This window comes from Castor canadensis, chromosome 11 (assembly GCF_047511655.1).
Source record: "Castor canadensis chromosome 11, mCasCan1.hap1v2, whole genome shotgun sequence".
In the NCBI taxonomy this organism is placed as follows: domain Eukaryota; kingdom Metazoa; phylum Chordata; class Mammalia; order Rodentia; family Castoridae; genus Castor; species Castor canadensis.
Window position 1 is genome coordinate 10,907,481 of NC_133396.1, and position 24,000 is coordinate 10,931,480.

The following is a 24,000-nucleotide window of genomic DNA, read 5'->3' on the forward strand; positions in this document are numbered from 1 at the left end:
GGCTAATTCCCATAATCAAAGACTTAAAGAGTCAGAGACTGCTAATAGACTGCTCCAGCCCATATAATACTCCTATTCTCAGTGTCAGGAAGGGACCTAACAAATGGAGGCTAGTCCAGGATCTCCCTCTGATCAATGAAGGAGTAGAGCCTCTCCACCCTATAGTTCCAAATCCCTACACATATGCTTTTAGCCCAAATACCTCCAGGTACTGCTTACTACTCTGTCCTGGACTTAAAGGATGCCTTCTTCTGCATTCCCTTACACACTAAAAGTCAACCTATCTTTGCCTTTGAGGACCCCACAAGGAAGTCTGGACAGGTCACCTGGACTGTCCTCTCCCAGGGATTCAGAGACAGCCCCCACCTCTTTGGGATGGCTCTAACCCAAGACTTGGCATAGTGGCAATATCCACAAGCTACTCTGCTACAATATGTAGATGACCTCCTCTTCTGTTGACCAAGTGAACCTATCATTTCATGAGCCACTGAGTCCTTACTAAACTTCCTAGCAGACAGAGGATATAAGATCTCTAAAGAAAAAGCCCAATGTGTCAGTCTAGGGATACATATTTAGATCTTGTCCTGGAGAAAGAAATGAGGGTTCTAGGAGAAGATAGAATCCGTTCAATCTTTTTTTTTAATTTCAAAATAAAATTTAATTTCATAACATTAATTTCATTTTTTTCCATTTGACATAAGTTCCTTATGGATTGGCAGTACATTGGTCCCTTACTTAAAATTTTGATATTTTGTTTATCAAAATAGTATCACTGAGATATTATTTCTTGCATACTAGATTTGCAAAAGTTCAAAAGCTTGACAATATACTTTGTTGATAGGATATGAACAGACAGTCCCTCTCATACATTGCTAGTAAGAGTATAAAAAATAATAACCTATATGACAGAAAATATATCTACCTACCTATCTGTATATTAACTTACTAGAAAGGTCAATGATAGCAATTCATTCTGAACACATACCTTCAACTGGATGAAAAAACATGGAAGCAAACATATTAAATGTGGCATTATTTCTGATAATAAAATATAGGGAAGAACTTAAATGCCATCTATAGACATAACCTTGGTACATTCATACAAAGGATTACTATTCCACTGGAATAAGGAATGGAAGGGCTTTATTAAATGATGTGGATAAATGCCAGAATAAAAAAAGTGAGGTGAAAGAGATATATCTAGCATGAATAAGAATAATAAGTAAGTATATGTACGTATGTACTTGCTTGTTTAAAAAATAAATACATTAATGATAAATCAGATTAATGAAATCTTTCCTGTAGTGTCTGAGTAAGAACAAGGCAAAAGGATAAGGGTAGAATAGGGCTTCCTGATCACTTCTCAGCCTTTTGGCTAAGATCAAGTGTAGTATCTGTTCTTAACAGTTTAATATCTGATATGTCCTCTATCTGAGGACAATATATTAAATGGAATGGGTCCAATTTTGATGTTTCCTTTACCTAAAACTCTAAAACAATTGAGGGCCTTTTTGGGTGTCACAGGATACTGTAGAATTTGGATCCTGGGATATGCAGACCTAACCAGGCCCTTATATCAAACCCTTAAGGAAGCACAAAAGGATACCCAGTCCCTTATTGAATGGGATGACAAGTCAGAAAATGCATTCCATCAGTTAAAAAAAGGCCCTTATGTCAGCTCCCGCCCTGGGTCTCCCAGTACAAGGCAAGTTTCAATTATATGTCTATGAAAAGGGAGGACTGACCTTGGGAGTGGTGACAGCTCTGGGGCATCACTCCCCAGCCAGTAGGCTACCTAAGCAAAGAATTAGATCAGGTAGCTAGGGGATGGCCAGGATGCCTTAGAGCAGTGGCTGCAGCGAGCCTTCTAGTGCTTAAAGCTCAAAAACTTATCCTAAACTGCCCCTTAATGGTTTATACCCCACACAACCTAGGGGGAATTTTAAACTCAAAAGGAGAACTTTGGCTATCTGGCAGCCATCTACTTAAATACCAGGCCCAGCTTCTGGGAGGGACAGAGATAACTTTAAGGACCCTTCAGAGCCTAAATCCTGCATCCCTTCTACCAGAGGCAGAGGGAAATCCTGAACACTCATGTGAAGAGGTACTTATGGAAAATTATGCTGCCCGACCTGACTTAACTGATTGGCCCTTAAAAAACCCAGATTTAGAATTATACACTGATGGAAGTTCCTTTGTCAAGAATGGTGTCAAACATGCAGGGTTTGCAGTTGTAACAAAATTTGGCATCCTCAAATCAGGTCCTCTTCCTCCTAATACAAGTCCTCAATTGACAGAATTAGTGGCCCTAACAGAAGCCCTAAGACTGTCAAAAGAACAGTGTCAACATCTACACAGATTCTAAGTGTGCCTCCCTGATCCTGCATGCTCATGCAGCCATCTGGAAGGAAAGGGGAAAGCTAACCACTACAAGCTCTCCCATTAAACATGCTCGCAACATACTAGCCCTCCTAGATGCTGTTCTATTCCCTAAAGAGGTCTCGATGATTCATTGTAAAGGTCACCAAAAAGGGGAAGTTAAGATAGCAAAGGGAAACAAAGCAGCCGATGAGGCGGCTAAATGGGCAGCCGTGCAGGAATATATAGCTGGCCCTCTCCTCTGGGAGAGGACTCCCTTCCCCCAGAGAGACCACACTATCGGTCAGAGGAACATAAGCAAGCCTCAGACCAAGGGTACCAGTTAGGTCACCGAGGCTGATGGGTGTCCCACAGAGGAAAGTTGTGGCTCTCTGAGACACTCCGATGGAAAATTCTTAAGACTTTCCACCAACTCTATCATTTGGGCTTAGACAATACTTTAGTTTTGGTCAACAAAATGTTTGGGGGAACTAAATTAAGAGACACTGCCCAGCAAGTTGTACAGGGATGTGAAAAGTGCCAAAAAAAAAATCCCAATAATAAAAGACTCCAGATGCCAGGCACACAAAGACAGGGATCCTATCCCGGGGAAGACTGGCAACTAGATTTTATCCATATGCCAGGAGGACCAAAGTCAAAACTGCTGTTAGTATTTGTGGATACATTCACTGGGTGGGTGGAGGCTTTTCCTTGCAGTACAGAACGTGCTAGGGAGGTAGTCTGAGTTCTAATCACAGAAATAATCCCTCGGCCTCCCCAAAAGCCTTCAAAGTGATAATAGGCCTGCATTTAAGGCAGAAGTAACTCAGGGACGCTCTAGAGCACTAGGCATAGTATACCACCTCCACTGTGCCTGGCGTCCCCAGTGATCTGAAAAGGCAGAAAAAACAAATGAACTTTTAAAAAGACACCTGGCTAAATTGGCCCAAGAAACCCACTCCCCATGGACCAAACTCCTCCCTATTGCTCTCATCAGGCTCAGAAACACTCCAGGCAAGCAAGGACTGACCCCTTTCGAATCTTTATATGGCAGGCCCTTCCTAACCAATGATCTCCTTCTTGACCAAGAGACAGCTCAGTTAATCTCCCATGTCACTCAACTTGCTAAATTTCAACAAACGCTCTCAGAGATCAAACAAGCCACCTCCAGGGAGGATATAAAGGGACCCCCCTCTCTTCTGCCCTGGTGACCTAGTCTTAATAAAGTCCAAAAATCCAACCCAGGACTTAAACACCCCGCTCTGGGAGGGGCCATATCCAGTTATTCTGTCTACTCCAATGGCAATGCAAGTGGCTGGCCTGGACTCCTGGATCCATCACTCAAGAGTCAAGAGCTGGAATTCCTCTGCGAACTCACACCTCCACCTCCACACCCAGAATTGGAGCCTGCCTCCTTCTCATGTGAACCTTTGGATGGATTAAAACTGCTGTTTAAAAAGAAAACGCCTAACAGATACAGTTAAGTCATCTTCATAAGCCTTCTTGATCCAAACCTCCAATACCTCCTAATCAGTCTATTCATTCTGCTTGTAATTAATTTGGGAATAGGGCTAACTGCTACAGCTCCCTCTAGCTAGACTAGAGCCCCAAAGACAGCATCAGCATGTCCCTGTTATTTGCTAACTATATTGCCATGGGGCTTGGTCATCTGGATATGCTAGCACCCCTACATGGAAAGAGCTACAGCCCTTCCTGGAAGGCCAATGGGTTCTTAAATCTCTCTCAAGCATTTACCCTTCCAAAATCTCCACTAAAAGACTCCTGGGTTTGCTATGAGAGACCAACAGCCGCTCACCTACCAGCATGGGTCCTATTAAGTTTCACTCAGGGTCCCTTCCCTTTGTTGATATTCAGGCCAGATAATTTCTCAAATGCCATGGTTCCTCTAACAGGGGTCCCATGGAAGAACCAGCCTATGTCTTACTCTTGGCTTGGGTTCATTTCTCAGACAAAAATTTGGATGTTTAACCTTTCTGTCCCAGACAATTATATACCTGGTGTCATTCTTCAATGAAAGACCTAGGGCCTCCATCCCAAAAAGACATTTTTTACTTCACCACCCTTAAAGGTGACTATCAACTGGTGCTGTATGAATAACTCTAAGAGCCCCACTTTTATGAGTTCCAATGTGCAGTAGGGCTAGTGCTTGTAATGGGAGCCTTGTCTCAGAGCTGACAAAGTCCTCAAACCTCACTGGAAAAAACTCTTATTGCATACTTACTACTGGTCATCACAAATGTATCTTAACAAAATATACGACAGGATTAGGAAAACTGTGTAACTCTACCTTTCCACCCCTTGTGCCTCCATCTTTAACCAGCAGCCTTAATGTCTCTGAATACTTGTTTCCAGGAGACACCTCTCAGTCCCAGACTAACAACACCCAAGGTATTTTATGTCTTGAGGAAGGATATCTCTTTGTAGGGAGGTTATGGAAAAAGGACCAAGTACGGAGGCTGCCAAGTCTACACCCAAACCATACTAGAGGAAACTGGGCAATTGCCCAACTAATACCTAATCCTAAACATATCTCTTTTTGAAATAATACTATAATACAACTGAATTTTCCCAACGAACAGAAACAGCTTCCCGTAGAGATAAAAGAGAGGTTACTTTAATAGTTTTAGGGATAACCGCATTAATTTCAGCCCTAGCTGGAATCAGCTATGGGGTAATTGCCAATCTTGTAACTGTAAAAAAACCTAACCAAAGTAGTAAAGAACACCTCAGACCAGGTAGGCCTTGCCATTAAGGACATGCAAAGGTCTTTGTCATCCCTTGCCGATATGGTCATGGATCACTGCCTGGCCTTAGATTTTCTTTTGGCTAAACAAGAGGGGGTATGTGCCATTGCCAATACTCCCTGTTGCACATATATAAACATGTCAGGCATTGTAGAGGAATGTGCAAATTACGTTCTCCAACAGGCTAAGTGGCTCCAGGAGCAACCTCTTGAAACTCAGGTTTCTACACAGGTATGGGACCAGATAAAATCCTGGGCCCTCCAGGACTTGATTCCTACCCTTTCTGGGGCCTATAGTTGCCATTATTCTCTTGCTTGTGTTTGGGCCTTGCATTTTAAACTTACTTGTCAAGTTTGTTTCTTTTCGCCTAGACTCCATCAAACTACAAATGCCTCTGATGGGGATGAAAATGACGTACTATTATGGTCTCCTTGACAGCCCCTCTTGTGGTCAGCCCTGATGCTGCTGGCCCCTTCATCTTCCCCTGTCAGCAGGAAGCAGTTACAGAATAGACTTCGCCATCCCTATTCCTAACAGCAGTTGGGGCGGTCACTGAGAGGAGGGACTTGAAGGACAGACCACAGGAGGTCAAGGAAACACTTTTCCTTCCCAGGAAATGCCCATCTGTATCTGAAAGGCATCTCTGCCCTCAGGCAAAACACAAAGAAAAAGGCTATAAAACCCACTCCCCACCCTGACCCACGGGATCACAGGTTTCCAGGTCCCCCTGCATTCCCCACCATGCAGTCTTTCTCTTCTCTTCTCTACAAATAAAATCTTTTTGACCTCTGTTGCTGGAGTCTGCCTGTGCTTTCATTCTCAGAGCAGGCTCAAGAACCCTGAGCACCTGAAATTCCTGTGCATGCCATCTGTGCATCACAACTCTTCATCATTTTGGGACAGTAAGCCTTCAGTGCTTGCTGACAATCTATCACTGAGTGCCATGGTGCTGTTTCATGTCAAGATTTCAAAAACCATTGCAAGCTATGTAGGTACTGGAGGCTCAGCCAGATGTGATGAGGTTCCATTGTTTTACTTACTGCATGGAAAATATTACTAACGGCTGGTGTCAGGGGAGACTTAACTGACCCCAATTGGCCAAACTCATCTGGGTGCATTTCTTGAAATCAGACCCTTTAAATACTCTTTCCTGTTATTTCACAGCCCCCCTTTCCCATTTTACAAGATGTTTGACTATATAAAGCTCATTTTAGGCAAAGGGGAAATTCCATGACTGCATGAACACAGGTGGGCTGGGGACCTGGGAGGGCTGTGGGATATCTTTCCTTGAGATTGAATTTTATTTACAACTAATTCTTAATTATCTTTGGATATACAAGACAAAGTGGAGTAATATGAAGAAATTAAAGTCTGAAAAATTCCACTCAGTGTCTTTCCTTGTCATTAGCTTCATAAGAATGACAAAAGGTTGCAATGTTTAGAAACTTAATTTAGTAAAATCTCACCTCCTGTTGTTATGCTTCTTCATCTTTGCAATACAACAAAGTGGTCAGTCCCAAGAAGAGAAAAAAGTCCTCTGAACAACCTCAATCTATACTGAGGGTGAATAGATTGGAAATTCTGTGTACATATGCATGTAAATGGAAAAATAATACCTCTTGAAACTATTCCAGGAATGTACAGGGGAAGAGTAAAGGAAAATGGTGGAGGGAGTGAATTCAAGTATGATATAGTTGATACATTGTAAGAACTTTTGTAAATGCCACAATGTATCCCCACCCAGCACAACAATAACAAAAAAAGAAGGAAACATAAAAAGAAAGACTTCTACCCATATTAACCCAGAGCGGTTGTTCAAGTTTTGTTTTTAATATATGTTTTGTGTTTTAAACTTTCTCAGAGATATTGGTACTCACACATACTGGAGAAATATTTGAATTTCACTTCCATAACACAATACAGTTCTGCTGTAGACACAGATCGGTTCTTTTCTTTTCATTTAAAACACTTCAGAATGGATCTGGATTTTCTTTGTGTTCTTTCTCTAATAGTTTCATAAATTATAATCCTTTTGTAAACTTGACATTGTCTCCAAAAATGAGTTTGTCAAGGTCCAGAGATCAGTCCTGGTTCAGAGGGAAAAATTAAATGCTTTTCCTAACATTGTGGGACTTTATCTGAACCTCTTTGTGTTTTTCTGAAACTTCTTTTTAGAAAAACTGGGGTATAGATCCCTTGAGCATAACTTGACTTGAAGGAAGGTTTCTGGCACTTAAAAGTTAGCTTTGAAATCGTAAGTTCAAAAGAGAACTAGACAATAAAATGTGACTATGATTTCTATATAGTAAATATTTTTTCTTAAATGTGCTACTCCAACTCACCTGAAAGCCCAGCTATTTAGGAGGCAAAGATAGGCAGAAATAGTCAGACCCCATGTCAAAAACAAGCCAAGCATGGTGGTTCATGCCTATAATCCTAACTATGTGAGAGGGAAAAGTAGGAGGGTCACAGTCTGAGGACAGACAGCCTAAGAAAAAAGAAGGACGTCTGACTGGAAAATAACACTCAAAGCAAAAGGACCTGGGTCATAGCTCAAGTGGTAGAGCACCTGCTTAGCAAGCATGAGGCTAAGTTAAAGCCCCAGTACAACAACAACTATAATAATAATAAATAAAATAAAAACTCAGATACATGAGGTGTCTGGTTGTTGGTTTTACACCTCTGCATCAAATGACAGCTCAATTGAAGCCTGTCACTGTACATACATAATAATCTCTTTTGCCATGCAATTGATATGTTTTCACTAGCATCTTACTTTCTGTTAGTAGTGTGGATCATCACAAGAAATCACACAAAGCCAAACTGGGTAGGCAATTGGAGGTTTGCCTCAATTCTATGAAAATGAATAGAACTGAAAGGGGGAAGAAAACAGGGTGCCCAGTAAAGGGAACCAGCAGGAAGCTGGAAACATGGAATGTTATCACAAGTGCTTGGTCTAAATCCCAGTGGGTCCTCCAGCCTCATTTTTAAATGATCCTGAAAAGCCAAGGTCTCCAAACTTAAACACATAGAGACTGGAATAAATTTCAAACTTAAGAGAACAGACGAATGTTGAATGAAGGAAAGCCTTTGACTAGAATGTCATGAGCAATTCCCAGGGCACACTCTTGTCAGAACTCACTGCAGAAATAGGAAGGAATTTCTCATTTGCTTTAATTAGAAGAAAGCAAACACCGCCCTCAAAAATGTCATCATGTTTATATAGAAGTACAACCAGCTGACTGTCTGCTGGCATGACATGGTCCTGGAACCATGCAATTAAATCTCAGGACACAATTGCTTTTTATGAATGGAATACCATGACTGTGAAGCCAGAGGATTTTTTTTTATCTGCTCCATTGACTGTAACTAGACAAGGACAAGTGACCAAACACAGAATTTTCCAATTTTAAATTAACCAATGATAATTTCCAGGATCAGATTATTTTGAGTTCTTCTTCTTAAAGCCTCAACTACTTTTGTTTTAAAACTTTCCACTTTGCAAGACTAAGGGCACAAAAATATTTTATTCCTAACATACAACACAAGCTTCAAGCAATCTTGCAATGTGAAATCCTAGTTAAGGGTTATCATAAGAATTAGAACATTGCTAGATACTTCATGGAGCTGGAATGAGCCTTGGAAATTTTCCTTGTGTTACAATTAGACAGATTTTCAACTTTCATAAATGTCATTATTGAAGATATGGACATTTTAAATAGCTCTGAGTCAACCCTACAGATTTTTTTACATCTATGAAACATGAACACAGTTTTAAAACTTAGGAAAAATTTTTCAGTAGCTCCTAAGTAAATATTCCCACATGATATATATATATATAATATATATTTGTTTGTTTGTTTGTTTGTTTGTTTGTTTGTTTTATGAGCAGGTGATAAGAACCCAGGTGTCAATGGCTCATACCTGTAATCCTAGCTTCTCCGGGAGTAGAAATCAGGAGCATCAAGGTTTGAAAACAGCCCCAGACAAATAGTTTGGTAGACCCTACCTTGAAAGTACCCAACACAAAAAAGGTCTGGTGGCATAGCTTAAGTGGTAGAACACCTACCTAATAAGCCTGAAGCCCTGAGTTCAAACCCCAGTACTGCCAAGAAAAAAAAAAAGCTGATGAGAACATGGCAATGACTTCTGGTATACTATAGCATGGTAATATTGTAATTAATTATAATAAAAACTAGTTGTTCAGTATTAATATTAAAGGAATTTGTGACTTGCAGTTACTAATTCCCCCCCAAATAGCCAAATACTTTAATCAAAGTAGCAAGAGACAATGTAATTCTGGAGCACTGGGGAGTTTTTCTCCAACTGATAAGTTCAGTGTCAGTTGCCACCTTGAGGTGAGAACATCTGAATTATGTATGTCTCAGTTGGTTAGGGGTGTGCTGGGGGAGGAATCCTTACATTGCACACGGTCAGCAATTCAGCTTTGCCAAACCCATGCGAACACTGGGTTTGGGAAACACTTCCAGTCGAAACATCCAGCATCAAAGACATGTCTGATATATAACAGCCAAGGCCAATGACCCTTTCTATTTCCTTTGCCCAGTTCATTCTAAGACATTAATAATTCACCACCTTCCATACTTCATACTTCACTTTTCCATTTTTTTCTTAACATGAGGAATAACAAAAAAGTTTATTGGGTATCAAAGACCTATACATGGCCATTAATTTTGTTTTTATTTTTGGTAGTACTGGTTTTAACTCAAGGTCTCATGCTTACTAAGTGCTTTACCATATGAGCCATGCCCCCAGTCATTTTTTTTTGCTTTAGTTAGGTTATTTTTGTTATGTTTAAATATATATATATATATATATATATATATATATATATATATATATATAGGGTCTTGCACTTTTGTCTGGACTGAACTTGGACTATGATTGTCCTACCTCCATCTCCCTAGGGGCTGGGATTAAGGGCATTCACCACTGCACACAACTTGTTTATTGAAATAGGGTCTTGCTAACTTTTGCCTGGGTTGTCCTTGAACCAGCATCCACCTACCTCTGCCTACTATTCATTTTAATAAAGTCACACATTATGCAGCAGCATTCTAGAAAAATGATGAACCACATATGCCACTGTGGTTGTATAAGATCATATCACCTAGAGAGGGTCACAGCCATCTTAGTTTAAATACTTTTTATGATGTTCACATCACATCAAAATGGCCTTACAACACATTCCTCAGAAACTGTCCCAGTCATAAGCAACACATGGCTATTTGTACTGTGTCCTTCAAGCTTCTAACTATCCTTCAGTGTAGAGATCAGGACAAAAGAAAGCTGGGTCAGCCAAAGTAAAAAAAGAGGAAGCAAAGCTAAGTATCTCTCAGAGAAGAACCCATGAAATATTCTCCCTGTTCGTGTAACTCCCAAGTAAGTAACCGATACATGTATAATTGAGTTGCATTCATTTTTTGCTTCAAAATACATGAGACAAGTAAGATAGTGGTATAGCATCTACACAGGCTAGTGCATGTATGTAGCGTGTATGTGCAAATATGTGGGCGTGTATATATATTACACATAAAATATATAAGCAAAATCTCACTTCATACACATACATATACACATGCATATTTTTAACCCTTATTATTCACTTTATACTTTGCTTCCTATATTGACTCTTCAATCACTTCACCCCTAAAAACACCAGAAATCTTTATTGGTTTGATTACAGAGTTGATTTGATTTAAGGGCAAAATATACACTCCATCAGCATCAGAGCTTATCACTTTGATCATCAAACACATTGCCCCTTATTTTATAAAGAGTGTCAGATCCCAAAAGCGCTACTTGGAAAGCTTTTTAAATCTCTCATCACATGCATTATATGTCTTCAAATGCCTTGCCTGGCAGAAGTTCCTAAGACATTTATCCAGATTAATCATATGGAAATATAGAACTAGACTCCATTTCTGATTTTCAGCAAACAGTTAGGATAAATTGAGAATGCCTTGAGTATCTGGTGTATTGGAACGATCTGCATGGTGGAGGTGTATGGATTGTGTCTAGTTCCCTGAAGCCCACACAATCACTCCAGCAGCTTCCAGCTCTCATGTCACTCTACCATAATTTGGATCTTGGATGTTCTTCATATGCCCATGTATTAAAGGTTTAGTCCTCAGCTAGGTGTTATGAAAGGTGGTAGAAACCTTTAAAGGGTGGAGTCTAAGTGTAGGAAGTTAGGTAATTGGAGACTTATCCTGGAAGGAGACAGTGGGACTCCAACCCTTTTCTTTCTTCGCTTTTCGCTTCCCAATCACCATGAGGCGAGCAGTTTGCCCACCACATACTCCCCGCCATAATCTACTACCTTGCCACAAGTCCAAAAGCAGCAGGACCAATTGCTAGTAGACTGACCCTTCAAAACTGTGAGCTAAAATATCCTCTCTCCTCATAAGCCAATTAGCTCAGGTATTTGCTTCTGTAATGGAGAGCTAACACACTCCATGAGGGAGGGAAGAGCTTGTGTAAATCTTGATACCACACTCCTCTTGTGAGCCTAGTTCTACCTCCACCTCCACATGTGCATATCTAACACACTGTGCTCCTTCTAAAACTTCAACGTTCTTCACCTGTAACCAACACCAATTCAGTTTTTCAAACCAGATGCCTATTAGATTTCCTAGTGTCCCTCTATCACTTTTCATATTTTATCAATGACCAGCTTTTTTGATCATTTTCATAAATAACTGTATTTGCTTAACTCTCTGTGGACTTTTCATCATGATTTAAGCTATTATTTTTGACTCTAATTTATCTCCATGTACCAGTCTTCTATTCTGACCCCACTAAGTAGTTTGCCCAGACAACCAGAGCTTCTGCCCATATCACAGCATGGTTAGCAATTGCAACTTTTTTTATTCTCTTAACTTTCCAAGTGTGGATAATAACTTGCATAACCCACTAGACATATAAGCAGAGTTTCACTTCAACACTGCAAATCTAATTATGCCATTTCCTGCCTAAAAACTAATGGTTTCTGCCAATTCTTGGAACCAAGTATAAACTCCTTGACCTGATTTTTAAAACCCTGCAAAAGCTGAGTTCTGTCTTAGTTGACAGGTTTGTTTTGGACAAATCTTCTAGATGCTTCACTTTCTAGGATCCTATATTCTTTGGTCATTAGCTTCTCATTTTATTGTTAATTTCTTGGTTAGTTGAATACCTCGATGGTGCCAAATTAATCATCATTAAACTCCCTGTATACAGTGCATATTATTCACTCAAATATGTAGTCATAGCAGAAAGGAATACTTAACTTGCAAACACGCACTGGCAGCTAAATAAGAGCCCAAAATTCAAGTAATCCGAACCCATTTTGTCAATGTTGGGTGACCAAGGGTGCTGTTTATAGGCAGAATGAAATTATAAGATTGCAAATATAAGCAAGCTCCAACATGAAGTGAAAATGGAAGTCAATGTTAGTATTATTCCCTTTTATTATTACATATTCTTATCATGATTATGTCACCAGTTGATAGAGGTTAAGTATATTCCTCTCTCAGTAATCTCTAAATGACATCCTCTCAGTAGAACAATGCTACAAATATTCAACCATGCAGTCTTCCAATGTTAAAAGATATGGCTTCATGTTATACAAACTAAATTACGAAAAAATGTAATTAATAAAGAGAATTTTCTATTCAGTTTATTGCATTTTCTAGTTCTTGTTAAGTTCAAATATGATTTTTATTACAGCTTAAACAACATTAAAAATAGTTGAGCGCAGTGACTCTTACCTGTAATCCCAGCTGCTTGCAAGCTTGAGATTTGGGAGGCCAGGTGGAGCAAAAAGTTTGCCACAAGACACCATCTCAATCAATGGTTGGACATGGTGGCTGGTGTGCCTGGAATCCCAGGCATGTGGAGAAGCATAAATAGCAGGATCACAGTCCATGCCAGCCCTGTGTATAAAGCAGGACGCTATCTGAACAATAACCCAAGCAAAAAGGACTGGGGCATGGTGCAAAGTGGTAGAGAATCTGCCCAGCAAAGTTGAAACCCTGAGTTCAACCTCTAGTCCCACCAAGCAAACAGAGAGTACAGCAGCATTAAAGACACTACTGAAACATATGCGCCATGATCTTTGCACTTTCTATGTATTTTATTATTATTACAGGTAATTTCACAAATATATACTTTGAAAACACACCAAAAACTTATCTTTAAAGTAGCCTTGCTGAGGTCATAATTACTCTGCTCTTTTTCTTTTTTTACTGAGCTCCAGGCTCCACCTTTGCTGGCTGGGAGCTCTCTAGTCCTCCAGTAAGTTAATACCAAAACCCTCTTTAGCCAGTTGTTAATCTTTCATGAACCTGAACTAAGAGAGTATTACCTGCAACCTGTATATTTCTGGTTCCAAAATTAAATATACTAGTAAGAGAACACCAATGATGAAAAGCTATCTGTACATTTTTCTTTCCCAAACATCTGCCAGCCTTTTCTCCAGCATTGTCTTGAAAAGCACAGTGCACAGATACTTGTAGTACTCTTCTTTAATCCCACTCCACATAAAGATAACTCTCAGTTATCTTTCATGTTCAAATACTGAGAAAGCCCAAAATATGACATGTGGACTAAGTAGGATTTGTTCTCAAAAGATTTTTACTTTTTTCTTTAATATTTCTCCCATGGGAACTGACACATTAACAAAATAATTATTTCTAGGTTGTGCTATGACAAAAAGTTCCTATATTCATAGGAATAACAACAGTATTAAATCCAAATTATGGCAGCTGGCATTGTTATACTGATTGTGCTTTTTCTATATATCAATTTAAGGTATTTCCATCTTAAAATTTAAGTCTTTTAATCAATGAGTATAGGTTAGCTTTCCAAAGAGTTGGATGTTATGTAATTTACTCCAAAAATTTGTAATAGTTTTCAGTATGAAAGTCTCATGCTTCTTTTTTTTTTCTTTTATTTATATGTGCATACAACGTTTGGGTCATTTCTCCCCATCTCCCCTCCTCCTTCCCCCACCCCCTGCTCCTTCCCTTTCCCCCATACTCCCTCACTACCAGGCAGAAACTATTTTGTCCTTATCTCTAATTTTGTTGAAGACAGAGTATAAGCAATAATAGGAAGGAACAAGGGTTTTTGCTAGTTGAGATAAGGATAGCTATACAGGGAATTGACTTGCATTGCTTTCCTATGCTTGTGTGTTATCTTCTAAATTAATTCTTCTCGAACTAACCTTTTCTCTAGTTCCTGGTTCCCTTCTCTTATTGACCTCTGTCACTTTAAAGTATCTGCATTAGTTTCTCTGCATTGAGGGCAACAATTACTATCTAGTTTTTTGGGTGTCTTCCCTATCCTCATACCTCCCTTGTGTGCTCTTGCTTTATCATGTGATCGAAGTCCAATCCCCTTGTTGTATTTGCCCTTGTTCTAATGTCTGGATATGAAGAAGAACATACTATTTTTGGTGTTTTGGGCCAGGCTAACCTCACTCAGAATTATGTTCTCCAGTTCCATCCATTTACTTGCGAATGATAACATTTCATTCTTCTTCATGGCTGCATAAAATTCCATTGTGTATAGATACCACATTTTCTTAATCCATTCGTCGGTGGTGGGGCATCTTGGCTGTTTCCATAACTTAGCTATTGTGAACAGTGCTGCAATAAACATGGGTGTACAGGTGCCTGTGGAGTAACCTGTGTCACAGTCTTTTGGGTATATCCCCAAGAGTGGTATTGCTGGATCATATGGTAGATGTATGTTTAGATTTTTAAGAAGCCTCCAAATTTTTTTCCAGAGTGGTTGTACTAGTTTACATTCCCACCAACAGTGCAAGAGGGTTCCTTTTTCCCGCATCCTCACCAACACCTGTTGGTGGTGGTGTTGCTAATGATGGCTATTCTAACAGGGATGAGGTGGAATCTTAGTGTGGTTTTAATTTGCATTTCCTTTATTGCTAGAGACGGTGAGCATTTTTTCATGTGTTTTTTGGCCATTTGAATTTCTTCTTTTGAAAAAGTTCTGTTTAGTTCACTTGCCCATTTCTTTATTGGTTCATTAATTTTGGGGGTATTTAGTTTTTTGAGTTCCCTATATATTCTGGTTATCAGTCCTTTGTCTGATGTGTAGCTAGCAAATATTTTCTACCACTCTGTGGGTATTCTCTTCAGTTTAGAGACCATTTCTTTTGATGAACAGAAAATTTTTAGTTTTATGAGGTCCCATTTATCTATGCTATCTCTTAGTTGCTGAGCTGCTGGGGTTCCATTGAGAAAGTCTTTGCCTATACTTATTAGTTCCAAAGTATTTCCTACTCTTTCCTGTATCAACTTTAGAGTTTTGGGTCTGATATTAAGATCCTTGATCCATTTTGAGTTAATCTTGGTATAGGGTGATAAACATGGATCTAGTTTCAGTTTTTTGCAGACTGCTAACCAGTTTTCCCAGCAGTTTTTGTTGAAGAAGCTGCTATTTCTCCATCGTATATTTTTAGCACCTTTGTCAAAGACAAGTTGGTTATAGTTGTGTGGCTTCGTATCTAGGTCCTCTATTCTGTTCCACTGGTCTTCATGTCTGTTTTTGTGCCAGTACCATGCTGTTTTTATCATTATTGCTTTGTAATATAGTTTGAAGTCGGGTATCGTGATACCTCCAGTGTTGTTCTTTTGACTGAGTATTGCCTTGGCTTTCGTGGCCTCTTGTGTTTCCATATAAATTTAATGGTAGATTTTTCAATCTCTTTAATGAGTGTAATTGGAATTTTGATGGGAATTGCATTAAACATGTAGATTACTTTTGGTAGGATAGACATTTTTACTATGTTGATTCTACCAATCCATGAGCATGGGAGATCTCTCCACTTTCTATAGTCTTCCTCAATACTTTCTTCAGAAGTGTATAGTTTTCCTTGTAGAGGTCTTTCACATCTTTTGTTAGGTTTACACCTAGGTATTTGATTTTTTTTGAGGCTATTGTAAATGGAATTGTTTTCATATATTCTTTTTCAGTTTGCTCATTGTTAGTGTATAGAAATGCTAATGATTTTTCTATGTTGATTTTATATCCTGCTACCTTGCTACAGCTGTTGATGGTGTCTAGGAGCTTTTGAGTAGAGTTTTTTGGGTCTTTAAGGTATAGGAACATGTCGTCTGCAAATAGGGATATATTGACAGTTTATTTACCTATTTGTATTTCTTTTATTCCTTCTTCTTGCCTAATTGCTCTGGCTAGGAATTCCAGTACTATGTTGAATAGGAGTGGAGATAGTGGGCATCCTTGTTTAGTTCCTGATTTTAGAGGGAATGGTTTCAGTTTCTCACTGTTAAGTATAATGCTGGCTGTAGGTTTGTCATATTAGCTTTTATTATGTTGAGGAACTTTCCTTCTATTCCTAGTTTTCTTAGAGCTTTTATCATGAAATGGTGTTGGATCTTATCAAAGGCTTTTTCTGCATCTATTGAGATGATCAAGTGGTTTTTGTCTTTGCTTCTATTAATGTGGTTTATTATGTTTATTGATTTTCATATGTTGAACCACCCCTGCATCCCTGGGATGAAGCCTACTTGTCATGCTTCTTTTGTTAAATTTATTTCTAACTATTTGACTACTTTTGTTGTGTTTTAAATGGATTTTTTCTTAATTTCATTTTTTAATTATTTACTGCTATTATATGGAAATATAACTGATTTTAATATATTAATCTTATACTCTGCATCATTCCTGGACACTTTTATTTTCTCTAGTTATATTTTGCTGCTATTTCAGAACTTTTAATATACAAGATCTGCAAATAGAGATCATTTTATTTCTCCTTTCCAACACGAATGCTTTTATGTCTTTTTCTTGTGCAATTGTCCTCACTATTTAATAGTATGTTAAATAGAAGTTATAAGAGTAAATATTCTTGTCTTGTTCCTGTTCTTGGGGGAAAGATTTCATTCTTTTATCATTAAGCATGATATTAACTGAAACATTTTGTAATCATCTTATATTAGGCTGAGAAAATTTCCTCCTTTTCTTAGTTGCTGAATGTTTTTGCTTCTTTTGTTTTTGATTGTTTAAATTTGCTTTTTGTGGTTTTATTTTATTTTCATATATTAATTGTACAAAAGGGTTTCATTGTGATAAATAGACATATATTGTGACGTATGTAAACATATTGTACTTTGTTCATATAATTTGCCCCCTTTTTCTTATTCCCCCTACCCTCCCTTGTTGGCTTGCTTGTTTTTTACAATTTTTATGGGTTTCATTATTTTATTTTCATGCATGCATATAATGTATTTTGATCACATTCACACACCCCCATCATGGTTTTTTTTTCTTAATGAGCAGGTGTCATATTTTATCTTTCTGCACAAATTGAGATGACCAAGTGGAGCTTTTTCTCCCTTCTTTCTGTTAGTGTGGAATTTTACACTGATTGTTTTTTTGTTGTTGATCTTTATATGGTGAACTCTTTTGCATTCCTGGGATAACTCTCACTTGGTGATATTATGTAATCTTTTTTTATGTTGCTGGATTAGTTTGCTAGTATTTTGTTGAGTATTTCTGCAATTTTATGCATATGTGATATTGGTCTACAGTTTTCTTGTCATTTTTTGTCTGAATTTGATATCATAGGTAGAATGACTTGGGCAATATTTTCTTCTCTTCTAATTCTTTGCTTAAGTAGCTTTTATTCTGCCATACTACACAAGAGTCAGGTGCTGATTTTCTCTGTCTGTACAGATGGGAGGTTCTTGAGAAGAGGAGCCTTACTTCCTATTTCATGGTATCACTTACATCTAACATATAGCCTGGTTCATAACAGCTGTCAATAGATGTCGGTAGAACAAAAGATTGCAATTAAATTCAGGAAACATTACTGAGAGCTTGCCATTTGCCAGCCAATATTCTAGTCATGAGATATAGGATGGGTTTAGATTCCAAGTGGTGAAAGAAAACATTAAGTGAACATATGAAATAAATTAGTAATGAGCTAATTCCTGTAAAAATGTAAAACAGAGTAGATAGTTACTAAAGCAAGAAGGTAGAGTTCCATTAGGAGCCAGGGTGGTTAGAGTCAGTTTTTGAGAGATGACAGAGGAGCCAAATTGATTCATGATGAGGCAAGATTAATTTAGGGAAAAGAAGACATCACTGTAAAGGTCAGAATTAAACTTGTTTTTTCATGTCACACCCAATATGAAGTTTCTTCCTCAAGTTAAAGGAGAGGAAATCTTCTTTAGGGTATGCATTTTGCTAATTGTTTTAAGTTTTCTACCACTGAAAAAGAAGCTCTAAGATAACAGGATATTTCTCTAAGACATGAAAATTTGCCCCTGGAAAATTCTCTTAATTCTTCTTGGGGGAGGTACTGAGAAAAGTATATACTTAAGATTCACTTTGGAACCATAAAATTAAAAAGAACAAATTAGCAATGGGATCATATTTAATGATCTTTGGAAATTCGTTTGTTTGATTTTTATTTTAAAATTAACTTAGCTGAAGTAAGCCCTTAATTGATTGGAAATATTTATCAATATTCATTAATGATGTGTGCTTTTATTATGAAAAAATGTTTTTGCCTTTTTCATGCTCCTAAGTGCAGGTTTAGATACTTTTATGCATTGGAAAATGTGAAGCTATTCCCCAAGCTGAAATTTCTCTGAGATTGTAGAATAGAGCTTGCTTTTGACTCCACACACTCAGAATTATAACCAAATCCAACCTTCTGAGATTCAATTTCATAAAAATGAAACTTCCTATTCTAGAGAATAAAATACTTTAAAAGTTACAAGAATTTGGCTTAAAAGGCATCCAGGACATCAAATAACTTTACCAAATCCTGCTTGATGAGTTAAGCGTAAAGCAATCAGAAACATAAGGATTGCATTTCCTTTAAAATACACATAGGTTCAATAGGAAAATAAAACAGCTGACCCAGTGTGGTTTCGGTTTTTTCGAACCTAAAACTTTTGAAAAATAGTTCAAAGTGGTTAATGAACCCCAAAGAGAGTCCATCTGCCCTTCCTACAGTAGGAAGAATGTGCTGGATTTCAATTCAGTACAAGGGAGTTTCTGCTGATTAGTGACAACTGTTTTTTCACACAAACAGTACCTCCTAAGGATTAAAAAGGAAAGAAATGTCTAAGAATGGGCAGGCTTGGACTTGCATGGGAAATACAGAATATTTTGAATCTTACTGTCAGAAAGCTCTTGTTTCTTGGTGCTCATTCCTGATAGTCATAGCAGTCTGATACAGTCATTTTTAAGTCATAACCATGGAAAGGCTCTTCCTCCCCTTCCTTCCTGTGACCACCACCATCATTATCAACCCACTCCCCCAACATCAACAACAACAAAAAAACCAACATTTTAAAAACTGTCCGTTAAGTGATTGTTATAATTTGAACTCATTTAGGAAATGAGGAGGTTGAATAAATTTCATTCCCAGGCTTCAATTACTGTGTCATTCTTGGTGATACAATGAGCCCTTTCACCTAGTATTGTATCCTAGGAAATTGCAATTCCAGAGAGCAAACTAGAGCCTAGGCTCCATAGCTACTCATGCATTGCTGAACATTAGTCAGAGGAGATCCGGAGTCTGTGAGTCAGGACTTCTGGTTGCTACAGGAAGTGATCTTAACTACCTTAGGTCCCTGAAATGGAGGAACTGCCACAGACTGCAAAATGATGTTCATAGAACTATAGTGTTGGGCTCCACATGCCTCCTGGCTCCCGATGCTTCTTCAGTACGAGGTCCAGGAGTCTCTAACTCAGGTTCCCAGATAGAACCAGCACTCTTCTGCGATGATAATTTTAGAGGAAGTCCCTGGACAATACTCTACTTTGTTCAAACTTAAAGTGCTTTCTTTTAAGGATATCATCTACTTGCCTTCCATTGCCAGGACCATGACTGTAATGGTAGAATCCTGACTCCCACCTATCATAAAGATGTACACTTTCTAGTTTAATAGCTCTTAAAGCACCAGGCTTTAACCATAACACCCTCCAACTCTCTTTCCCTCAAACACTCTGGCACCTAACTACCTACCTGTCAGTCCCTCAGGAAATACAGAGCAGACCCATGCGTTTTTAATCATGGAAGACAATCAAAAACAACCTGAAGGAAATAGATATGTACCCATGCACAGGATGGGGTGTTTAGATTCTGAAGTTGATCAGACCAGTCCATTCACTCCCTGCCAGACCCTTGCAGGATTCTTGGAGTCTACAAATGAAGATGTGGAATATTCATTGTTTTTTCAATAATTTTTTTAATTCATGTGCTGCCTTAACCTTGGAATCTAGGTTTCTAATTTCCCAGGTATTTTTGCTTGGAACTTGGCAATAGGGGCAATCAATGGTTTCCTGAATTTCTTAAGATCATAGAAAATCTTACAGCTACTAAATTCACCTGTCCTTCTTGGATCTATTCTCAATACCAGAGCCTTTCTAGTCACTAGCACCTTTGCTCTATTCAACTCCTTCCTGATCTAGCATTTCTCTCCCTAGGCACTGCTTCCTCTCTCTGATTCCCCATCCCCCCAAACCACTTCAGTGACTTTGCATATGCTGTTCTCTCTGCCAGTCATGCTCTTCTGAGTGCTGCTTGCGATGTTTGCTTCCTCACATCCATCTGTATATAAAGCACTTAGCAAGGCCAGTTTCTTCCCCTTCCCTCATCCCCTGTCCTTTTTTGTCCCCATCTGGATATTCTTTACTAAACTCGTCGCCATGTGACTATCTCTTATCATAGATTCATAAATCCAGACATCATTTTAACAAAAAATTCACTGTCTTTTTTGTTTTGTAAATTTGGTTTCAAAACTCAAAGCAGAAAAAATAGAGTTGAATGGATGTGTGACCGCTTTTGATGTCTGATAAAGATGAAGTTTATCATTCTTAGTGGGTGGACATAGTATATAATTTACAAACATACAGGGTGTGTTCCACAGTGGCATTCTTTAGTTAGCAAAACACCAAGAGGATTTCAGGTATGTACATATATATTACTATTATTATTATTATTATTATATTAGTCACAATGCTGGAAATTGAAGTCTGATCTTATGCATGCTAGGTCAGTACTCTATCACAAATCTGCATGCTATATCCTCAACCCATATTTTGTGTTTATTATCTATTTTCCCCTAAATAAAATGGTAACTTTATACATGCTCTTTACTAGTCTATTTTGCTTACTTCTATAGTAATAGCTTCTTGAATAGGAGAATATTTTTTGAGTGAATAAATGAAATCTATTCTTCTATGGAGAGATACCACTGCACTATAAACTTCTGTATATCTGTAACCTTTCTACTCTTGTCTCCTCTATCTCGCTGGCAAATCTAGGACCTGATTCTCCCAGAGAGCACACTTTCCCTGCAACTCTCCCAAATCATTCACTTTTCAGCTGTGTGTAAAACTTCTCTTCCCTTTGAAGTACCTGCCATTTAGCTCTTCCCTACCCTACCATCTTGCTGTCATCCATTAACTCCTCAGCCTCCTATCTCCACTCCAGTTCCTACCCTCACCCTGGGAGCACATGGATGATACCTCTCTCATACTTTGACCTCTTAGCTCCACAGTCACTCACTTCTTGTCACCTTGCTCTCCAAGATACTCTAGCATCTCATCCTCAATCACATGTGATCATCATTACACTCAATGCTGTCTTGCCTCTCTGACTACAGCCCCAAAACATCCCTCCCTCCTTCCTGCACTTCCCCTTCACAAAGGCATCAAGCCTTTGAATCTTCATTTATTCCATTACTCAGCAACACCTTTCACTGGATTCCCTGTACTGCTTAATATCCAGAGACTCCTTTGCATTTGTCTCCATGATTTGAACGTGTTTCTGTCCCGGTCATCCAGATAAATGCAGCTATGCCTCCTTTCTCTCTGCTTGAAGAAAATAAATTTTACAGATTGATGCCTCAAAAAACATGCATATTAGACAGTGTGGATATGATCAAAGTACATTATATGCATGCATAGGAATATCATGAATAAACCTCTTTCTATGCACAATTTTATATATGTTGAAAAAGAAGAGGAAGAAGAAGAAGAAAAGGAAGAAAGAAAGGAAGGAAGGAAGGAGGAAGAAGAAGGAGAAGAAGGATAAGGAGGAGGAAGAAAAAAGAAGAAGGTCTCTATGAGGGCATGCCTGATTCTGTCCAGCTATCTTTTGAATTTCTTTATTCAGCTCTCATTCCCCACATGAACCTTTTAAACCTTCAAGCTCTTCAACATTTTAACTCTTACATTTGGCTCTACATACTGTAGATACTATTTTACAGAAGTTAGAACCAGCAAATGGAAGCTAGCTATTGACTTCTTTCCAGGTCTACAAATTAACTTGAATTAAATTCTTTGCTCCATCCCAAAAGAAACTGTCTTTCCATGTGCATCCTACATCCCATCCCTTGCTATTTGTCATGGATGTGGCTCTCTTGATTACTGATTTCATTTCTCATACAGGTCATCAACTTCATATATATTGGTTCTTTTTCAGCAGCCTTTAAAAGTCAGGGCTTTCCCAGGCAGGACTAAATAAGCACTCATTCAAACCCACATCTTCTGCCATCTATCTCTACTTCCCTACATTGGTATTTGTCCCTAAAAGATTGTCTAGACTTCTAGTCTCTGCTGCCCTGCCTCCATGGGATGACTTCTTCCTCTTATACTTCTCTTCCCTTGCAGTGGGCATGTTTGTTACCTCATTTCTTAATTTTTCTACTCTGTCACCTCTGCAGCTACCCTTCCCTAGCACCACCCATCATCTTGATGATGCCATATCTCAGGACATCCCTGTATTAGTGATGTATCTGTCAGCATCCCACCAACAACCTCAAGGTCACCTTGATGGCTCCAAAATGCCCCTCTTACTTCATACAGAGCTCATTATAATAAACATTTCCTAAGCCGCAGGCACCATACCAGGCTGTCAGCATACAAAGATAAAGAAAACATGCTTACTACCCTCAAAATTCCTATCTAGGGGGATTGGTACCAGCGGGGGGGAGGATATGGGGAAGGGAAGTAGGAGGGTGAACACAGTGCAAATGCTGTGTACACGTATATGTAACTTGAAACTATTCCAGGAATGGGGGGAGGAGGATAAAGGAGAACTACGGAGGAGTTGAATTCAAGTATTTTTTATTTGAAATATTGTAAGAATGTTTGTAAATGTTATAATGTACCACCAGCAAAACAATTACAAAAAGCAAAAAAAAAAAATGCTCAGAGTCTAGTAGAAGAGACAAAAATGTACACATTTGAATTAGCATACATATAATGTGGTAAAATAGAATTATTTCTTAGCTACTTAAATTATTAGGTAATTATGATCTTGTTGCCACATTTTAACGATTCAATTTACAAAACAAGGTTTTCTATAACTTCTTGGAAATACAGTTCAAATAAAAAATTGTCTCCAAAAGTTATTCCACTTATAGCCTCTCACTGTAATGCAAGCACAATTTATTTTTATATATGATTAAAAGATCACCATATTACTCCCAAATGAACATCATTTCCAAAATTTATAATTTTTGTAAAATATTTTAACTTTCTAGTTTGCAATCAGAACCAGATGAAACAAATTTAGAAGCTAGTTGACTGGCAAACTAATTCACTTATTACCTAGTTTTGCAAGCTAATTAACCTTTTTCTTAGCTTTGCAAGCTTATAGGATATGTATTATCTATGTTCTATGATAACATAAAACCAGTCATATCTGAATCAGCACATCTACAGATAATAATATGTGCTGAGAATAGGATTGAGTGCTTTTTAACAAATTATATTCCTCAGAAATCTTTTAAATTTTTTCTGAAGTAGCCAAATGAATGAAATACATTTAAATTTTTTAGCACTAATATTCAATGTTTAT

At 38.3% G+C, this 24,000-nt stretch overlaps 1 pseudogene; it reads left to right on the forward strand.

Moving 5' to 3' along the window:
• The first annotated feature begins 1,355 nt into the window (after positions 1 to 1,355).
• LOC141414212 (U2 spliceosomal RNA) lies at positions 1,356 to 1,469 on the forward strand (annotated as a pseudogene).
• Positions 1,470 to 24,000: the final 22,531 nt, after the last annotated feature.